We start from the raw sequence: 17,521 nt of genomic DNA, 5'->3' as shown, positions 1-17,521 counted from the left end.
TAAATAAAATATATTCTGAGCATCTTCCATAATGGCATAGAAGGGGTATAAATGCTCATCATTTAGAGGTGATTAATATCTTACAGATTATAGATAGTTTTTTCTGATATCCAGTTGTTATCCAAATACTTATTTTAAATTTGTGATCAAAAGGAATAAATTTGTACAAATTATTTTGTTTCTCACATCATTTTATTTTTAAAATTTTTTTAAATTAAAAAAAATTTTAATTTTTATTGTTTTTGCTTCTCACATCATTTTAAACCTGATTTCTTATCTGTAAAATTATTACAAAGTTTGTAAATATCAGTAATTTGGGGGAGTCTCATTTTTATATTAAAATCACCCTCTAGATATGAGAGATCTATGTTGGATCTAAATGAAAATATAAATTACTAGGAAAAACAAATCAGAAGTTTATGACGTGTGACAAAGTTGCAAATCTTCACTGAGTCTTTTTCAGTAGACTATCTTGATATCCTTTGGTAGTATGCATTGTGTATCCTCTACAGATTTTTAGCTAATAAACTTTTGGTCGATATCAGTAAAGCTGTAGCCCCAAACAACTCGAAGACCAACAGAAGGCAGCAGCAATTACTTGTGAAGTACCATTTTGAAGTTTCCGAGCCCAGTCAAACCTATGTGAATATATAAAGAACTTTCTATATATGTAAATGAAAGTATATTTTTTAATTATAGCTCTATGAAAAAAATGTGAGGAAAATATAGTGGCTCTATTGCTCTCATCCTGAAATTTGTCCTTAGAAAACTTATCATTCTTCATATGCTGAATAAAAAAACAAAAATGAAACATTATTCAAATATTCATCATATGCTGAATAAAAAAACAAAAATGAAACATTATTCAAATATTCGCTAAAACTTTAAGTGCTGTTTCAATTTAGCAGCTGTTTCCTAATAAGTAGGTGTTAATTACAAACTATGAGAGACTGTGGACTCTGAGAAACAAACTGAGGGTTTGGGAGGGGCAGGGTCGAGGGTTGGGTGAACCTAGTGGTGGGTATTATGGAGGGCACGTATTGCATGGAGCACTGGGTGTGGTGCATAAATGAATTCTGAAACACTGAAAAGAAAAAAAAATTTTAAAAAGTAAGATAATATTTTATGGAAGAATAAGATTTTTAATCAAGAATTGAGATTAATTCAGCTATGGAGGGGATTGAGTATGTTTATAAAGTGGTCCTTACTAACACGTTAATTTCCCCATTTTAGTAGTGGATTTTAATGTTATTTATTGAATTCAGTGTAACACTTCAGGAAAAAGGAGAGGAAAAGGTATTAATGTTTATTGTCTAAAATTGTTTAGGTATTTTATACAATTTATCATCTTTTCTCGAAGAAAAATTACAGATTAGAATTATTTCCTTTGTGTTATAAATTAAAAAACTAAAGTTTGAGAAGATCAGGCAACTTTCGCAAAGTCATGTAGCTAGGAAGGGCAGGGATTTAAATCCAGTTCTCTGAATCCATAGCCAGTTTTATTTATTTTTATTTATTTATTTTTAAAGATTTTATTTATTTATTTGACAGAGATCGCAAGTAGTCAGAGAGGCAGGCAGAGAGAGAGAGGGGGAAGCAGGCTCCCTGCTGAGCAGAGAGCCTGATATGGAGCTCTATCCCAGGACCCTGGGATCATGACCTGAGCTGAAGACAGAGGCTTTAAACCACTGAGCCATGCAGGCACCCCCCCCCATAGCCAGTGTTTTATTAAAATGATTTGGCTATGGGAGTGCATGGGTAGCTCAATGGGTTAAAGCCTCTGCCTTCGGCTTGGGTCGTGGTCCCAGTGTTGTGGGATCAAGCCCCATATCGGGCTCTCTGCTCAGCAGAGAGCCTGCTTCCTCCTCTCTCTCTGCCTACTTGTGATCTCTGTCAAATAAATAAATAAAAACTTAAAACAAAAAATGATTTTGGCTGTGTAAGATTGTTTTTTTTTATCATTACGTTGCAAGCTAGAAGGGACTTGTTAACATTTTAAAATTACATTTCACTTAATTTTATGTTTTTGCTATTTTTATAGTTATAATAGTTTTAAGTGTTACAATAATATGGCAAAATTTAAGTGAGTTTTCTTTTTCTAATAATGATAGTCTGCTTCCTTGGATAAAATGATCAGAGTCACATTTGCTAATGTAGGTTAGATTCTAAAATTCTTTTTAACTATTTTGATGGTCTAGAATCAGTGGGAAGATTCCAATAGTATAGTAACCTGATTCATGTAAAAGCACCTGAAATCACACCAAAATTGTAGTGTCTTGTTGCTGTTTATTTTTGTTAATATTTGGATGTATCTATCAATTCCTTCCAGAGTTTTAGAATAAAATTTTTCAAGCGGGGGCTTGTAAATTTTAGGAGTTATTGTAAACATCTTCTGTAGGGGAAAATGGTGGTTTTATCATCTTTTTTCTCGTCCCTCAGGGATGGTTTTAGTCTTGACAAATATGGCGAAGCATAGAAAATGAAATTCTCCAGTTGGTTGTTGCCATTTCAAAAGACCCAAGATAGGTGTGTTCCCCAATTTTTGGAGTGGTAATTATACCCTTACACATCTCACACATTAAAATCACTTGAAGAATTTTAATTTTATGTTATTTTATTTAATAGCACTGTGAATTTTCATACTTGTGATTTTACTTTTCAAGGGGCTCAGATAAAGTTCTGAAAGGCTATAGACATGGCTTTATTACATTTTTCTTAAAGATGGGCAATTGTGGGAATAGGATCTGTTGCCGGCTCCTAGATCCTCTTCCTTCTTCTTCTTTTAGCTGGCTCCTCCTCATCTTTCAGGACTCAGAAGTTACTTTCTGGGGAGCTTCCCTGATGTCCTAGACAAAGCTAAGTTTCCCTTCTGTGTAGTTCCTTGGCATTCTGTACTTTGATTATAAAACTAACTCATTCAACAATCAATGAATGACCTTAATTGTGCAGTCTTCTTAATAGCATCTAAATTATCTGAAGTTTTATTTATTTTTGTTTGTATTCATATTATAGTCTTGTTTTGCTTCTTTTGAAGTAGACCATGGCCAGTGAAATTCTGATTTATGATGGTCCTATTATAGAGCTAGGCTCTTAAAAGGTTACATTAGATGTTAAAATGTACACGGAAATACACATTCAACATAGAAATGTAATTTTGATTGCTCTATGCAACCTCACAGAAATATGTAGACATCATTTTTCTTCAGCAAAAATAGAGCACTTTACTTCTCACTTCTCTTTTAAAATGCTGTTTCTCAGGTTCAACATCAAAAGCAACCATCAGTCGACAGAGTTTATTCTACAAACTCAGTTGCTTTTGTAGTACTCGTTAAACCTGAAAGACACTCTCAACTGCCTGAGATGCATGTAAACAACTGTACATTAATGGGTTATGTTAGTACAGTTTAACTGGGCTATGTTCCAAAATATACAAACTTTGCATGTATATTTCCGTAGTATAAAAGTACTTTTCTGTTCGCCAGGGTAATTAGGAGACTGTACAAAGAAGTAGACAAATTACGAGAATTCATTGGAGTACACAATACCATAATGCTATGAATAGAAAGTTTGATTTACAGGGAAAGCTTGGAGCAGAGGTCTAGTGAAAATTGGCAAAACATTGACTGGCGGATGGTGAGGAGGACAAAATTATAAGCTGAAAATATCTGAAGGTGTTGGTGCCCACGAAGAGGAAAAATGCTGTTTATATTTTGGCATTTCCATTCATTCTTACACATTTTTAGAGATGCTTTCCAAGTCTTTTGCCCTCCAGTCCAGCTGCCAGCTGGATATTTTTAGTTGAATATCTTACTGTTATTGTTTCAAAAACAATATTTTTAAATCCCCTAAAAAATATTCTTTCACACATGGTTTGCCTGTTTGCCTCAGTAATGCTTTAATGCCCTAAGCTTTAGTGCTTCTAATGCCAGCACAGTGTTCGTAGTAGGAGCCCACATAACTCAAGAGTTACAGCTGATGTTTTTTCCTCCATGATCCATGTCCAATCGGTCCTTATGTCTTGTTGACTTTTTTTTTTTTTAAATGTATTTGAGAGGGAGAAGGAGACTGTGTGCTGAGCAGAGAGCCTGACATGGGGCTGGATCCCAGGACCCTGAGACCATAACCTGAGCCAAAGACGGATGCTTAACTGACTGAGCCACCCAGGCACCCCTTTCTTGTTGACTTTATCTTTATGTTTCTTTACTATCTATGAAGATTCTCTGATTCTTTTCCTGAGCCACCATTTTAGTTTAGGTCACTGGATGCAGTATAACGGACTTCAGCATCTCCATATGTTCCCTTCCCTAAGCCATCTAGTCACCTTTAATTGTTACTTACATACTCTTAATCTCTTGAGGGATAGACATGGGGTTTTTAACATATGATGCATTCAATAAATATTTGCAGGTTCAGTGAACTAAAATTTTAATAGAATTTACAGAGGCAAAGGCTGAACTGAAAAAAAATTTTTTCCTCTTTGGAAAAAATTGTGTGTTTGTGTTTATGTATATACATACACACACAGTTAAGGAAGTGGATCCCTTGAAAGATTAGGATATCTCCAGAAATAAAACACCAAAATACCTAAATCAGAGACTTTTTGACATTTTACAAATGGTATATGAGGAAAAGATCTAAGCAACTGCAAGCTCGAGGTGTGATGAAAGCGAGTGTTAATCTATAGCAGCACTGTTCAGTAGAAGGTTCTGCCATGTTGAAAATGCCCACATACCATAAGCCCTAGTTGCCTGTGGCTATAGAGCACTCGAAATACTGAGTGTAGCTGAGAAACTGAATTTTTAATTTTGTTTAATTTTAATTAATTTAAACTTAAATAGCCACATGCGGCTATATGCTACTGTTTTGGAAGCAGAGATTTATAGTCAGAAGCTTTCCTAAGGATTGTGGGAATTTATTGGGATTTGTGTATAGTGTTTGTTGAAGTCATCCTCAAGTTCCATGTGGTTTTGCTTTCTGATAGCACAGGAACCATTTTGATTTCAGTAAAAAACCCAGCCCAGCTCTGTAGACATTCTGTATCTGCTTTATATGACATCATTTCTCTTGTTCATTCATTCTAAAAATTTGCACTGGATGTCTGTGTGACAGACACTATTCTTGCTCATAGGGTTACACAAAAGTCCCTGTTTTCATGTAGCTTCTTTGTTAATAGAAGATACAGATGATAAAGAAATGGTTAAATAACATATAGTTTGTCAAGTAATGGAAATTTGAAGAAAAATAAATCAAGGGTCTACATGATTTTAGAAGCTCTTACTTCTAGGAGGGTCATTAGATAAGAGCTCTTCGAGGAGGCAACATTTAAGCAGAGACCTGAGGGAAAGGAATGGGCTACATAGATGGAGAGAGAGAAGGAGATTCTAAGCAGGGGTATCAGTTCATGCCAGGTTCCCGAGAAGGGGATATTCTTAATATGCTTAAAGAGTATCAGGGATGATGCTGTAGTTTTTAGACTTGGAAATTAGGTGAATGAAGATGTAATTTACTATGATGGAAAAGTCTAAAGGCGGATAGTTGTGCTTGAGAAAAAGCAAGAATCTGGTTGTGGACACGTTAAATTTGAGATGTCTATTAGAATCCCAAGTGGAACTATTGAGTAGTAGACTAAATTCAGAGGTGGAGATTGGAAACTGGCAGCAATCATCATTGAGATGATATTTAAAACCATGAGTTTGGATATAATTTCTTCAGGGGTAACTATAGATATAGAGGACTGGATTACTATAACATTTCAAGGTTGAGAAGATATGGAAGAGTCAACAAAAGAGACTGGGAAATGTGGCCAGAGAGGCAACAGAATCTGGAGGGCAACAGAATATGATGACTCAGAAGCCAAGTGAGTATCATTATTGAATGGGAGGGAATGGTCACGTCATGCTACTGAGAAGTCAAATAAGGTGAAGACTGAGAATTGAGTGTTGGTTGTAGTAACCCGGAGGTCATGAGTGGCCTTTATAAGTAAGGTAGGAAAAGAAAACGTGACTGTTTTCCAGAAAAATCTTTTAATATACAATCAAGAAGACTGGTGGAGTCTAGGGAACATTGTAAAAAAATGTCTGTGCTTTTTCCCTCAGATCATATGACCCATCAGATGATTCTGAATTCATCTTGGATAGTAGGAGGCATTTTTTCTCCAAGGTCTTCCTTCCACACCTCTGCCTCCTCTACAGTCCCCTCAGCCTCCTTAGTCCTCTGCTATCTTTGCATGTTCTGTTTGCCTCAGTTCCATTTTTCCGTTGATAGACCTGGTGATAAAGACTTGAGGATAAAACAAACTTTTCTATTATTAAAATTGACTATGATTATGACTATAATTTTTTTCCTGACAAAGTAAAACTCCCTTCTGTTATTAGTTTGGTTTTTAAGATTGCTATTTGCGTATTCCACATCCCATAATTCTAATCTCCCTTATCCTGATCTACATTTTTCCTGTAACATTTATTACCATCTAGTATATGTTCTAATTTACTTATTAACTGTGTTCTTTCTTTATTTTCTTTTCTGCTAAATATAAACCCCAAATGAGCAGTGCTTTGTTTCTGTTTCACTCACTGATATATCCTTAATGATTAGTGTAGTGCCTGAGTTGTAGTAGATGCTCAGGAAATTATTACTGAATAAATGAATGTTGTGGTCTCCAGGACTGGATGTGGGTTGTGCTGTGTTAGATGCATGTGAGGGAGGAGGTGTTATCATGCCACAATTAATATGTAGTATTAATTGATGCACCAAAAATTCCTTTGCCCCGATCACTTCCATTTTTATCAAAAAAAAAAGACCAAGGGTAACGCAAGCCATAGATAGTTGTGTATTAAATATTGAAGCCTAGGGAGAAATCAGGTCTTCTTCAGTTATACCTGGGAATCAGGAAAAATGAGCCTGCTGGCACAAATCTTTTTTCCAGTTCTTTTATGATCCAACTGAGGAGACATAGTGGGAAAATTGGTGGGAAAGTAATAGAGTATACTCACAGGCAGTTAGCAACCTCTAAAATATAGGGCTAGGATAATCAAAGATAGCTTGGCTCTGTCTTCATGAAAAGGGAAGAATCTCATGGAGACAGGGGAGTGGTGGAGTCTTATCTCTGTTCCTCCACATCTTTGAAGTCTACAGCTGCTACTTGTTCTTTGTTCCTTACTTTGTGCCTGCTTTTGGGGGGCCTTGAAGTGGTTTATCCTAGCACAGACTCCTAACTTCTGAGGTGTATAGCCAGAGTAGCCTGAATCTTGGTTGGCATTTTTGCTTGGCTGAGATCTACCCCATCTCAACTCCCTTAGCTTGTTTTCCTGTCATTCCACCCTGGAAATTGAAGTACCTACAGTCATGCTGTGAAACAAGTGTGATAATGTGTCTGAAACAGTTGCAGTTTTGTAAGAAAAAATTCAAGATTAAACATAAGAGTTATAAGAATGTTTTCAGGATTTACAATACACTGATTTAATATTTCTTTACCATTTTGGGTTGTAGTTTTATATATAATTTTTAAAATTTTTAACAGTTTTATTAAAGTACAACTGTACCATTGAACATAAAACTTACTCATTGTATATATAATATTTTAATGATTTTTATTTATTTGTTTTAGCGAGACAGAAAGAGAGAGCACGTGCTCATGGAGAGGGCCAGAGGGGAGGAGACGGAAAAGGAGAGAATCCCAAGCAGATTACCTGCTGAGCATGCGCCCCCCTCTGCATCCCCACCCCCTGACTTGGGGCTTGATCCCAAGACCCTAAGACCATGACCTGAGGTGAAACCAAGAGTCAGATGCTCAACCCACTGAGCCACCTGGGTGCCCTGTATTTTTGTATCTATTTATTTTACAAAATTCAAAATTTGCTGAAAAGTTCTAAGTACAGCTGAAAACCTATGCCTCCTGAGCAATTTGATTTCCTAGAAACAAGGGCGTTCTATATAACCATAATAAACCTTCAAAATCAGAGACTGATGCATTGCTACTATAATTCTCATAGCCCATTCAGATGTCACCAATTGTTCCAGGAATGGTCTTTATAGCAAAAGGATTCACTTCACGCATTGTATTTAGTTGTCAGGTCTCAAGTTTTCTTCAATCTGGGGTAGTTTCTAAGTCTTTTGACTTTCATGATTTTGACATTTTTAAAGATTGCAATTTATTATATTATTTTTTAAATGACCCTCAGTTTGAGTTTGTCTGAAATCTCTGTATTAACTATCTCGCTTGCTTTTTTGTATATTTTTGATGATACTTGGCTTTTGTATATTTTTGATGATACTTGGCCTCTAGTGTCTCATGAACTGGGGAAAGACTGCCCCTCCCAAGATAGGCTAGTTCTTTTCTTTTCTTTTTTTTTGTATTATGTTATGTTAGTCACCATGCAGAACACTGTTAGTTTTTGATGCAGTGTTCCATGATTCATTATTTGGCTATAACACCCAATGCTCCATGCAATATGTGTCCCCCTTAATACCCATCATTGTACTAACCCATCCCTGCCCCCAACTCTCAGTTTGATTCCTGGAGTCCATAGTCTCTCATGGTTCATATCCCTCTCTGATGCCCCACCCCTTCATTTTCCCCTTCCTTTTCCCAATGTCCTCCATGCTATTCCTTATGCTCCGCAAAAAGTGAAACCATATAATAATTGACTTTCTCTACTTGACTTATTTCACTTAGCATAATCTCCTCCAGTTCCTTCCATGTTGATGCAAATGTTGGGTATTTATCCTTTCTGAGGGATGAGTAATATTCCATTGTGTTTATGGACCCCATCCTCTTTATCTGTTCGTCTCTTGAAGGGCATCTCGGGTTTTTCCACAGTTTAGTTATTGTGGACATGGCTGCTATAAACATTGGGGTGCATGTGGCCCTTCTTTTCACTACATCTGTATCTTCCGGGTAAATACGCAGTAGTGCAATTGCAGGGTCATAAGGTAGCTCTATTTTTAATTTCTAAAGGAATCTCCACACTGTTTTCCAAAGTGGTTGCAGCAACTTGCATTCCCACCAACAGTGTAAGAGGGTTCCCCTTTCTCTACATCCTCTCCAACACTTGTTGTTTACTCTCTTGTTAATTTTGGCCATTCTAATTGATGTAAGGTGGTATCTTAATGTGGTTTTGATTTGAATTTCCCTGATGGCTAATGATGTTGAATAATTTTTTGTATGTCTGTTAGCCATGTCTTCTTTGGAGAAGTGTCTGTTCATGTCTTCTGCCCATTCTTTGACTTGATTATTTGTTTGAGAAGTTCTTTGTAGATCTTGGATACCAATCCTTTATCTGCTATGTCATTTACAAATATCTTCTCCCATTCCATGGGTTGCCTCTTTGTTTTGTTGACTGTTTCCTTTGCTGTGCAGAAGCTTTTGATCTTGATGAAGTCCCAAGAGTTCGTTTTGACTTTTGTTTCGCTGGCAGGGTAGGCCAATTCTTAGAGATAGCAAGCAATTTTCTCTGAGAGCATGTCTTTCATATGCAAACCAATCTATTCAGAGCCCTTACTACTAGGGTCCACCTCTTACAGAGAAACCACCTCTATCTTGCTCTCACACTTCAGGAAGCAATATACCTCTTCTCTAATCATTCCAGGGCCAACCAGGCACAAGACAACTAGGGATAGTCCCTCTATCCCAGAGTTTACTGAAAATTTTCCAACCAGTCAGCTCTAAACCTGTTTATCTTACCTTGCCTTACCTTCCTGGAAAAGACTATAGTAAAGGCACCTGCCCATGCTTTCTCCTTGCTCCTTCTGTCTCCTGCCCAACCCTGGTGCTTCCCTATGGATCCTGGCATGACACCTCCTCTTAGGAACTGTGCATAACACATTGTTGTGTGTGTTTTTTTTTGTTTTTTTGTTTTTTTGTTTTTTCTGAGAGAGAGATAGGAAGAGAGCACCAGCAGGGAGGAGAAGGAGAAGCAGGCTCCTCACAGAGCAGGGAGCTGGACACTGAGCTTGATCCCAGGAGCCTGGGATCATGACCTGAGCCAAAGACAGACGCTTAACCATCCTTAACCAACTGAGCCACCCACATTCCCCAACATACTGTCTTTTAATGGCAATCATCTTTTGCTGTGTTGGCCTCACCATCCCTGAATAATGATAAAACCTATATTTAAAACAAACTCCTCATGATATTAGATTCAGATTATGTATTTTTCATAAGGATGTCACAGGAGTAATAACGTGTTCTTCTCACAACATTCTATAGTCGGTGCACAATTTTGATTTGTCCCATTACTGATGATGTTTTCTTTGATTTCTTGATTAAGGTGGTGCCTGCCAATCTTCTCCATTGTAAAGTTACTTTTTTTTCCTCTTTGTAATTGCTAAGTGTTTTTTAGGAGGTATGTTGTAACTATGTAATATTTTGTTCTTCATTAAGCTTCATTAAGTCAAGACAATGGATCAGAAACAGAGGGGCATTTCTTTAATGTGGCACGGTCAGGTTACCGTAGGTGGAGTGTAACCGTCTCAAATGTGGTGGCCATTGATTTAAAAGAGATTGGCTTCTAGAGTGGCTGGGTGACTCAAGTTGGTCAAGCATCTGACTTCAGCTTGGGTCATGAGCTCAGGGTCCTGGGATCACCCCTGCATCCAGCTCCATGCTCAGCAGGGAGTCTGTTTGTCCCTCTGCTCCTTCCCCCTCTTGTGTTTATGCTCTCTCTCTCTCTCAAATAAATAAATAAAATCTTAAAAAAATAATAATAAAAGTAGATTGGCTACTAACACTACTGGATATAACTAGTTGTCTGACATGGCAGACCTCTTTGATTCATAGGGCCTACATTACCTCATGTGTACGTTAAGAGTATATATATTGGTTAGGATGCATTTGATAGCAATAATCAGAAAACTCTGACCTGTGTGGTTTAAACAACATGAACAATTTGCATCTACCATCAGAAGAAGTTAGTGGCTAGAAGACATCACTGGGAGCTGGTGTGTGTGTGTGTGTGTGTGTGTGTATTTTTCTTTCCCTACAATTTTCATTAGGCTTACTAGTATGTAGGCTGGAAGCCTTCATGGCCATAAAATGGAAGAAAAAGAATGAGATATCCTGTCACAATGTAACAACATCTAGTGGAATGGGGGACTTCGTCTTCCTATGTAATTATCATTATTATTAAGGAAGCATTTTCCAAAAGGCCCTGGCAGAATTCCTCTATCTAATTGCATAAAAATGTATCATGTGCCTATGTTGAAACCAGTCCCTGGCCAGAGAAATCACTAGGATTTACTCTTTGGAACTGGGTCTGAGGCTTCCCTGTCTTGAACTGGTGGAAGAGAGGATAGCAGATATGTGGGAAAAAAGGGGGAGAAAGGGGTTGAAAGGTGATGATTGTTGAGTAACAGCCAACAGTGTCTCCTGACATGTTATGATATGCTAAGGTACTTTCCAGCGTTCTCGTTTGCCATTCAGTTCTCCTGCACGACATTCTAGTAAAGTCCTCAAGGGTAAGATATGGATTTCTTCACATATGGATCCAACTTTCACATATGAAAACTCAGCAAATATACATTGAAATAATGAACAATTAATAATTTCTTTAATCATTGTATCTTCTCATTTTTGTTGTGTTGGTGGTTGTAGATTTTTTTTTAATATTTTATTTATTCATTGGACAGACAGAGATTACAAGTAGACAGAGAAGCAGGCAGAGAGAGAGAGGAGGAAGCAGGCTCTCTGCTGAGCAAAGAGCCCAATGCAGGGCTCGATCTCAGGACCCTGAGACCATGACCTGAGCCGAAGGCAGAGGCTTAACCCACTGAGCCACCCAGGTGCCCCGGTGGTTGTAGATTTTTAAGAGTTCTCCTAAGGTATGGCCTTATCTAGTACACCCACCCACCTTCTCTTATACTCATGTTAGAATGATGAATTTATTTCATTGATGTATTTCACTTGAATAAATTATGTTGGACTTTTAAGCAGTGAAAACTACCTTCCCTTTCTTATGCATCTCTTCTAGTTGCTCAGGCCTAAATGCGGCGTATGAGTGCATTTTGCTGACTATGCCCTGGTCACATTCATCTTCCGCAGGATGTGGTGAATGAGTCTTGACCAATGTATCGCAGGTATCCACGGCGGCTATGAGTCAGTTTGGTCTGCACATCTACCAATGCTATCCACCTGCTGAAACAGTACATAGATCAGTGTGGTTAAACACAGAGATATTACAGTGCAGAAGGGATTAACTCACTCTTCTTTGCTTTGCACTTAGAAAGTATTGAATGTACTCAAGAAGAGCCATAACTGGTTTGTAATTCTGGAAGTTGAGGAAAGTCAGTTCTTTAAGGCATTTACTTTTATTTATGTTAAGAAGCCTTTTTATTAGGAACATCAGCTTCCAGGCATAACTAGAATAAATGAGCTTTTTAGTTTGTTTGTTAATTGACAAACTGATGAGGGCTTTAAAGAATCACACACAAAGTGTAAAACTTTTAATTATATGAGACTCTGAAGTTGTTTATGTCTATTTAGAAATGATAAAGGCTGAATAATGTGATATTATAAAAATGTTCTACAGGAAATTAACAAGATATTTGCTTTGCCTGTGTTTTTTAGAGCCTGGTTCACAGGACTCTGCATCAGAATATATGAGTCCCTGTTTAAAGACCATTTCCTGTACTTTAAAAAACCTTAGATGATGCCTAAATGTTCCTGCCTTAGTTTACCTATATTCAAAGTAGAAACTTAAAGCAAATTCTTAGCTATTAGATTAAATTTATTATGACAGTAACTACAGAGAAATTTTAGGGAAAAGTTCTCTACCATAATTTTTCTATACAGTATATTTGAAGAGCATAGTAATATAATCTCTACTTATCCTAAATGTCCCTGCATATATGATTGTTATACTTCTCCTTCTGAAATTAGAAGGAACCTAAAGATGTTGATGAAGCAACCATATAGGAATTTGAGGATTTCGGTGGAACTTTTCTAGTGTTTATTTTCCTTATTTATCTATAGCATTTGAAATATCAACAAATCCTTCTTTAATAAATAGTTCTAATTTCTTTAGTCATGTGATTCCACTCCGTTTTGGACATCGTCTTATCTTTATGATTGTTCTTCCTGTTCACCCTCTGAATGTTCTCTTTTTTCTACCTTATCCTTAAATAACACTGGTTTTTACATACTTCATCTTTCACATACTTGATCACTTGACATGCTCTCTGAAGATGATCTCACTTGGTCATAATGTTTCAGGTACCTTCTGTAAACCATTGGTCTTCAACTAATTAGCTCTTCTCACTGTTAAAATCACCAAATTTCACTCTAATTGTTGAAGACCTTCATTTCAGCCTCAGGAGAATGAGTTGTTCTCCCGAGCTCCAGATCCAAGGACATCCTTAATATCTCTACCTACATGTTTCATATATAATTCAAAGTCAACATATTTAAAAACTTTTCCCTTTCCTTAACCCCACCCAAACCGAATGTTCTACCTGTGTTTTTTGTTTCAGAGATGGTGACTACCATATTCTCATTTATCAGGCCAGCTACCCTGGTACATTTTCAAATTCTGATTTCTTCCACAGCCTTGCAACCAATAAATCAACAAATATCATTGATGTTTCTACCTTAACATTACTTCTTTAAATCCACTTTTTAAATCCATTTCTCTGCATTTCCATTGTCTCTGTTTTATTTGAGGCCACTAATGTCCTTTCCCTCGATCAATGCAAACTGTTATCTATTTGATCTTTCTGCTTCTATCCTGAGAGATCTTGATAGAGATCAGTTTGACCAAGACGCTTTCTTAACCAAGTCATAGCATAAAGCCTAAACACAGAAGGATGTGTAGAGTACATCATGTCCTGGCCCTGCTTCCCTATTCAGTCTCAAGTGCTGTCACTCCCTTCCTAATAATAGTCTAAGATCCAGACAAACAGAATCACTAGAGTTTACTCCAGATACCATGCATTTCTCCTCCTCTGAGCTTTTATTTAAGCTGTAATTCTACTTGTTTTACACTTGTCTCTTTATCCAGTACAGTCTTATTTACTGTTAAGGTATCAGCTGAAACATGATCTCTTGGGATACCAATATAGACGTTTTCTTCTGTTCCCAACCTAAGATTTTATTAGATATTTTTAAACACCCTATACTTAGTCTTTATATTAAATGTGTATCCCACTATATGAATGAGTGGCTTAGTGACCTTTTAGCTTATGACTCTGTTATAGCAAAGATGTACTTAATTAGTCTCATCTCCTTCTGACATTTCTGTGTACAGATGGGACAACAATTACTCACCCAAAGGAACAAGTAACTAACGCTCAGATTGTATCACAGAGTGTCAAATGACACATTTGTAGCAGAAGAGGACCCTTTGTTCTATATTAACTTGATAGGTACTAGATTATTATATATAGTGATTTCTCACTATGATAGTACCAAAAAGGTTGCATTTTATTCACTAGTGACTCAGGAAGTGTAGCTTTAAATTATATTCAAAAGTACTTTGTTTTTCTTTTAAAAATTGACTTAATCCTCAATAACTCATGTTTCATTCTATCACAGTAATTTCTTATGTACTACCATATGTATTCTCAAAGTGAAAGGTAACATTTCTCTTTTCTCATATTTTGGTAGTCTTTGTTATGGATAATTGAGACTGAAATGAAGGTCTTCAACAATGTAGTGAAATTTGGTGACTTTTACAGTGAGGAATTACTAAATACTCAAAATGTCTTCTAAAAATTCAGTTTTGATTCCAAGTGTTTAAAGCAAAATGGTTTGACTATTCTTTTAGACATATCACTTTTGTTTTTATTAACACATAATGATGTTTGCAAACCTTTTATTTGCTCTCTTGAGTATTTGAGCATTGGATGCCTTATTGACTTATTTCTTCTCTGTTAGTGGAAAGTGACTGTTTCTATTTAGAGGAGGCATAAGTTCCAAATATTCATTGATGTAAAACAACTCTCCTGATCTTAGTGGTGCAGGAACAATAACATTTTATTGCTCACATATTATGTGTTTCACGATTTCAGAAAGGACACAGAGAAGATGATTTGTTTGGGGCCGCAACTGGGAAAATTCAAAGAAAGATGATTTGATATTTGGGGGATAGATTCATCTCTAGGCATGTCTGATGGCTGATGTTGGCTATTTGAGGAGACCTTAACTGGAGCTGTTATCCAGACCACCTGTATTGTGGGATCAGTATGTGGTATCTCCATGGGGGCTAGATTGGATTTCCTCATAGCATGGTGGCAGCAGAAAGAAAGGACATTCTACAAACAAACAAACACACAGCCAGAGTGGACATGAATGACGTATTTATGACCTAACTTGGAAATTAGAAAAATTACAATGTACTATGGTTTAATGTACTCTGCTGATAGGTGAACTCATAAATTCCAGGAAAGATTCATAGAAAGGGGACTTAGACCTCACCACTGGATGTCAGGTAATAAAAAGAACATGTAGGCTAAAAAACAGTGCTGTGTTCCTCTTTGGAAAATAGTCTGTCTCAGCATACATTTATAGCATAGCTTCCGGCAATGACACATACAATATTGTGGTTCTGTCAAAGCCTTTAGGACATTTAAGGGACATTTAAAAAATATTTCTAAAACCTTTATTTAGGATAATAAAAGTAATAGACATTTATTAAAGGAGGCTTGAAAAATAAGGTAGAACTCTGTGACATGATTTACTGGGTAACAGTTTTCTAACTTCTAAGGATTTTTTTCATTGTTGCTTATTTTAGATAATGCCACAGTTTATTTCTTTTTTTTGATAAATGTTTGACTATATCAGGATTTCCATAATCCATATTTCTAGAAAATTATTTCAACAATGGGGCTTATGATCATTGTACAGAAAAATAGCCCTCAACCATAGTGTGTATTTTCATAAATGAATTGGTTAATATTTTGTTGGCAGTAATGGAGGCACCTTACCTTGAATGTTTAAGAAAAGCAGTTTTAAGGTTTTCTGTAGTTTATCAAATCTCAGTTTTGTCCTCAAAGGACAATCCTGAAAGTAAGAATATGTAAAGGCACCTGTTTATTATGTATATTAATCATTCCTGTAGACACCAATGACTGCTACATGGGAAAAATACCATTGGTTCAAAGGAATAATTAAACTAGTTTTGAAGGATAGTATCCCTTAACTCAACTCTGAGCTAATTGCAACTAAAGGGCATTTTTTAAAAATACTGTTTAAACTTCATTATTTGAGCACTTGTGGAAAAAATAGTATAGTATTAAAAGTACCATAACTGTGTTGCAGAGTTTTTAAAAAATAGTTAGTTTTCTTCTTGGTATTTTATGACTGCTATTTAAATGTCTTTATTTCCTTTTTTTTTTGTAGGTATCTTCAACTATTTCTTATGGAAGGCTTTGCATCTGAGAAAAAAGAAATACTTATACATAGCATTTGTGGATTAATTTCAGTTAATTTTAGGATCTGATAAATCATATAAGAAGAGCATAGGGTAAAACTGACCTAAAATTGTAAGTTGTAAGAACGATTTTAATAATGCTGAAACTTCATGAGAAATCTATTAGTTTACTCTTGAGATTTGTTAAAAAAAAAAAAAAGAGAGAGAGAGAGAGAAATATTCTAAAAGCTCATATGGGGTAAAAATGTCAAAATATAGGAAAAGTATTTTATGCCGTTACTGTATATACTCTATACTGTTACAGTATACTCTAATGTGGACCAAAGCAAAATCAATATAAATTTAGGATATACTATGGGTATATAAGAACATGCTTTAATCTACCAAGTTCTGTTCCTAGAAGTAAGTGTTAGCACATGGTGCCCAAAGGCTTTTTAGAAGGCAAAAGCCAGTAATATAGTGACAGAAGCTCCAGATCAGGCATCATAAGTCATAAGATCTGGTTTCTCACTATGTGACCTTGACCAAGATTTAACCTCTTTAGATTTTAGTTTCTCAACTGTAATATGAGGAAGTGGGCTAGAGTGATTGTAACCTTCTAATAGATTTTGGGATCATTATCTGATTTGTAGTTTAGTGGGAAAACTGGAAACTGCCAATCTAGAGTTCACTAAGAAATATTAACTTTATTTTCACAGAAAAGGGTGATTAAACATTTGACCCACATTTCTCTGTAGCTTGTCTCAGAGGTTCCTACCTGAGATGTGGTTTATGTAATCTTATCATTCCACCCAATTAGCTATTTATGTGGCATTTAATACTAGTGCCTAGCTTCCTGACAAGGAAAGAAAAAAAAATCATATCACTTACATTTACAAAAATATATGCTGGCAAATTCTAAAGAGATGCTTACTTGCAAATAACTTTTGAATTCCTTATTGCTATGTGCATTTTTACTGTAAACTCACTTCTCTAGCAGTAGAACTAGAGCTCTTATTTAGTGGGGAAATCAAATATCTTATAACTTCTATCATCTGAACTAAGGAAAGTTCTCCGGTTCCCTTGGAAGAGCCGATGTTGTTACAAATGACAAGTTCTGTGCCTGCTTTTTAGCCTTTGATAGTGAATGTTCAGGGGAAGGGAAAGGAAGTGGAAAATTT

This window comes from Mustela putorius, unplaced genomic scaffold, assembly GCF_011764305.1.
Source record: "Mustela putorius furo isolate JIRA1106 unplaced genomic scaffold, ASM1176430v1.1 tig00000275_pilon_pilon_pilon, whole genome shotgun sequence".
Taxonomy (NCBI): Eukaryota; Metazoa; Chordata; class Mammalia; order Carnivora; family Mustelidae; genus Mustela; species Mustela putorius.
Note: the sequence above shows the minus strand (reverse complement) of the source record.